This window comes from Lactuca saligna, chromosome 9 (assembly GCF_052625555.1).
Source record: "Lactuca saligna cultivar CGN05327 chromosome 9, ASM5262555v1, whole genome shotgun sequence".
NCBI lineage: Eukaryota > Viridiplantae > Streptophyta > Magnoliopsida > Asterales > Asteraceae > Lactuca > Lactuca saligna.
In genome coordinates, this window is record NC_136425.1 from 173,764,764 (window position 1) to 173,769,641 (window position 4,878).

Here is a 4,878-nt window from a genome sequence, read left to right on the forward strand (position 1 = left end):
ATTGGGGTAAAATGACTCTTTTACCCCTGGCTAAAGTCAACTCTCTTGGTCAAAGTCAACTTTACAATTGACCTGACTCGCCGAGTTGGGCCGCCAACTCGCCGAGTCCCTACTCTCATTTCCCAACCCTGATCGCTGCTACTCATCGAGTATGGCATACACTCGACGAGTTCCCATTCTATATCAACACTCAAGTCATCTGTATCCAGCTCGCCGAGTTGTATGAACAACTCGTCGAGTCCCTCCATTGTTGAGTATAACCTCTAACTCCCTGAGTCCTTACACTACTCACTGGTCCCCACTCGGAATCACTCAAAGGGGAAGAATCGGGGACTCGCGACTCGACTCGCTGAGTCCGAAGAACGACTCGCCAAGTCTCATGCATGCAACTTCTAAAAACTCGATTCTGCTCAAAACCACTGCATACAATATATAGATCTGAGCTCCTAAGGCTGGTTTACCACATAAAGTTCCCAACTTTACGTGTACAAAAGCATACAAAAGGGTATAAAGGCTAGAAAGGCACTTGGAAGAGTAGATCTAGGGCTATCATGCAAAATGGCTCCATAAAGTTGATAGATCTACGCTTTTGGAACTGAAACATGGCTAGTTTCGAAAGCTAGTCCATCCAATATGATTTCTCTACTATGAACAAGCTAAAGAATGGGCTAAATATGCTTATAAAGGGGAATCTATCAACAAAACGGGAAGAAACTGATCATTACCTCAAAGTACTCTGAGATGGGTGCAAGGACTTGGATCTTCTTCTTCTTCTTCTTTGGATTTAGCCTTCTTCTTCTCTTCAAAACTTCAAGAATTTCACCAAGAATGCTCAGAAACTCAATGGGATGATTAGGGTTTGCTTAGATAACGTTTTGGGGATGAAAGAGGCGAGTTTGGGGATGATAAGGTGGTTTAAATAGGGTGCAAACCCGAGGATTTAGGGTTTCTACCTAGCAGGCCGACTCGCCGAGTCCCGAATATGGACTCGCCGAGTCGCCGATCTATAAGCTGATCAAAATCGCGACCCTACTCGACTAGTCGGGACATAGACTCGCCGAGTTCCTCTACGAACTTCAAAAATAAATACTATAAAAGCAACATACCAGAGACGGGTTGTTACATGGTTTCCGCATTGGGTTTCTGGGATTGTACTCTAATTTTCGTTACTTTTGATGTCATGGTTTGGGACACAACATTATGATTTCGTAATGTTTTGATTTATTTACAATGTTTTAGTAAAATGCTTTATAAATTACTAATTCAAAAATGAAATTGTTGGTCTCGAAATTTGGGATGTTACAAGTTGGTCTGGACCCAAACCGAGGGACTAAAAGATTTAAAAAAACATCTTCTAAAATTTTAAGTTAAAGTATTTTAAGAAAGGACAAGGTGTGTGATGCGTGCGACCGGCCGAGCTCAAGTAAGTTTTCCCCAAGATACCCATACTTATTATGTTAGGTGTCTAATTTATGATTATGAGAACTGCATGTTAGAGTAGGGCTAAGGATCTAGGAGGATTCCTTGTAAGCCTGATATATGATTCTGAGAACTGCATGCTAGAATAGGCCTAAGGATCTAGGATGCCTTGTATGCTTGATACACGATTTTGAGAACTTAATGATAGGACTGTTTAGTCAGCGGTAGGATAGCCTGATTAGGTTATGCCTGATTTGGTTACTCAATGCACGAATGCTGCTTGCTTTGTGCTATAGGGGTCCTGGCTAACTTTAACTAACTAGTGAGCGGATATGTAACAGTATTCGCAAGCTAGTTGGGAGAAGGTGGTAGGGACTCCAAGTGCAGTTGATAGCTGAGAGTAGGTCAGAGGATGCCCTAGGAAAGCCTAGGATGAGATTAGTGGAAAAAGGGTATCGTTAAAGAGGCTTGGTGAAGTTGAAGCAATCCTTGAGGAAAGTACGAATAAATGTGGAAGGTAGTATGGGCCCAGAAGATCCGTACTCGAGTCAAGGAGGGCTGAGATGGAACTAGGGAACTTGGAGAGTGTGTGAGACCTCTCGGGAGTATGTATGATCCTGAAGTTTATGTGTTTATTTTCATTATGGTGACCACACAACATGGAGCAGGAGGATCAGGATCTGGGTCAGGATCAGGATCAGGATCAAGCTCGAGGGAAAGATCCGAGCAAGTTGATGACGGGCTACGCAAGTTCATCGCGTCTGAGATCGTGAGAGGAATCCTTGATGTGACCGCATTCATTTTCGGGTCGATCAAGGAAGGGATTATCAAGCTGATGGAGGATCGCCTCTGGTTATTCAGGAGTGATTTGGCATCTAGCCAGGAGGGTATGCGCACACTGTCCTTCAAGGACTTCAGGGGGAGTGGTGCACCAGACTTGCATGGGGTGAAGGACCCCATTGCTGCTAGGAGATGGATCGCAGACATCAAGTCTACGGAGTTGACGAGCTTCTACTGGGAAGGGTCAAAGGTACGTTTTGCTGCAGGTTCTTTGAGGGATCAAGCCAGAGATTGGTGGGAGTTAGTTGGTGATTCGTTGGGAGCCCTAGCCACGAGGCTATGACTTGGATATATTTCGTGACCCGATTCAGGGCTGATTTTGCACCAGCTGTGGAGCTTTAGCAGTTGGCCAGGGAGTTTTTGGATATGAGACAGACTACGGAGACTGTGGTGGAGTTACTTCCTTGTTCCGTGAGAGGGCTTTGTTGGTACCGCAATATGCAGGGGATAAGGAGATGCGGAAGACCCGCTATCATGATATGTTGAAAGCCGACATTCGGGAGCCTGTTAGCTATTCGTCCTATCCAACCTTGGAGTCCATGATTGCTAGGGCGCGGGAGAGGGAGATTGATTTGGAGCACCTCAGGAAGAGGAAGTCAGAGACGACACAGGTTGTAGGCGTTTTGGGAAAGAAACCCAAGGGATTCGACGCGAGGTCAAAGGGCCAGCAAGGGCGGGACCGTTGTGGGAAGTGCGGTCGGTCACATGAGGGAGTTTGCTACACTGGGTTGGGTTCTGGCTGTTATAAGTACGACTAGACTGGGCATTTTGGTAGGGATTGTACTGCCCCTGATCACACGGTACAGACATCAGACCTGATTTGCTTTTATTGCAATCAAAAGGGCTAAGGATCTAGAAGGATGCCTTGTATGCCTGATATATGATTCATAAAACTGCATGCTAGAGTAGGGCTAAGGATCTAGAGGATACCTTAAATGCCTGTTGTATGAGCTGTATGATAGGACTGTTTAGACAATAGTAGGATATCCTGATTAGGTTATGCCTGATGTGGTTAGTCGATCCACAAATGTTGCTTGCTTTGTGCTTAATAGTCCTAGCTAACTTTAACTAACTAAGAGTGGATATGTAACAGTATTCGCAAGCTAGTTAGGGAAGGGAAGCATGGACTCCTAGTCTAGCTGATGGCGGAGGGTAGGTCGGAGAGTGCCCTAGGGACGCCTAGGATGAGATTAGTAGGAAAGGGTATTAGTAAAAGGACATGGTGAAGTCGAAGAAACCCTTGAATAAAGTAAGGATAGATGTGGAAGGTAGTATGGGACCGTACTACTAGAAGCAGAGGATCTGTACTTGAGTCAAGGAGGGTCGAGATGGAACCAGGAAACTTAGAGAGTGTGTTAGACCTCTCGAGAGCATGAATGATCCTGACGTTTATGTGTTTATTTTCAGTATGGTGATCACACGACATGGTGCAGGAGGATTAGGTTCTGGGTCAAGATCAGGATTAGGATCGGGTGCAGGATTCGGGCAGGTTGATGACGGGCTACGTGAGTTCATCGCATCTGAGATCACGAGAGGTATCCTTAAGTCGACCTCGGTTATTTTTGGGTCGATCAAGGAAGGGATTGTTGAGTTGATGGAGGATCGCCTACGAGCATTCAAGAGTAATCTGGCGTCTAGCCATACGGGTACGCGCACACTGTCCTTCAAGGACTTCCGAGGGAGTGGTGCGCCGGATTTTCACGGGGTGAAGGACCCTATAGCTTCCAAGAGATGGATCGCAGACATTGAGTCTGCACGGTTGACGAGCTTTTCCCCGGAAGGGTCGAAGGTCCTCTTTGTTGCGGGATGTCTAAGGGATAGAGCTAGAGATTGGTGGGAGTCGGTTGGTGACTCGTTGGGGGCCCCAACCGTCGAGGCTATGACTTGGTTAGATTTCATGGCCCAAATTAGGGCTGAGTTTGCGCCAGTTGTGGAGCTTCAGCAGCTGGCTAGAGAGATTTTGGATATGATACAGACTACAAAGACTATGGCGGAGATCACCGCCAAGTTCTGGGAGAGGGCATTGTTGGTACCGCAGTGTACGGGGCATGAGGAGCTGTGGAAGACCCGCTACCATGATATGTTGAGGGCTCATATCCGGGAGCATGTCAGCTATTTAGCCTGCCTGACCCTGGAGTCCACGATTGCGAGGGCGCGGGAAAGGGAGATCGATTTGGAGAACATCAGGAAGAGGAAGTCAGAGACTACGCATATTACAAGGGTTTCAGGGAAGAAACCCAAGTGATTCGATGCGAGGTTGAAGGGCCAGCAGGGGCGGGACTGCTATGGGAAGTGCGGTTGGTCACATGAGGGAGTTTGTCGCACTGTGCTGGGTTCCAGCTGATATAAGTGCGACCAGATTGGACATTTTGGAAGGGATTGTACTGCCCCTGCTCCCACGGTTCAAATTTCAGACCTGATTTGCTTTCACTACAATCAGAGGGGCCATAAAATGCCAACTTCCCTAGATTGACAGTAGCGACCGTAGTAGTGCCAGCGACGGCACGGGTGACGGATGGCCGAAAGGCCGTGGTAGAGGCTCTAGTGGTGCGTAGCCGAGCATTTCAGTTGACAACCAAGGAGCCACGCGTTGCACCCGATGTGCTGACGGGTATTATT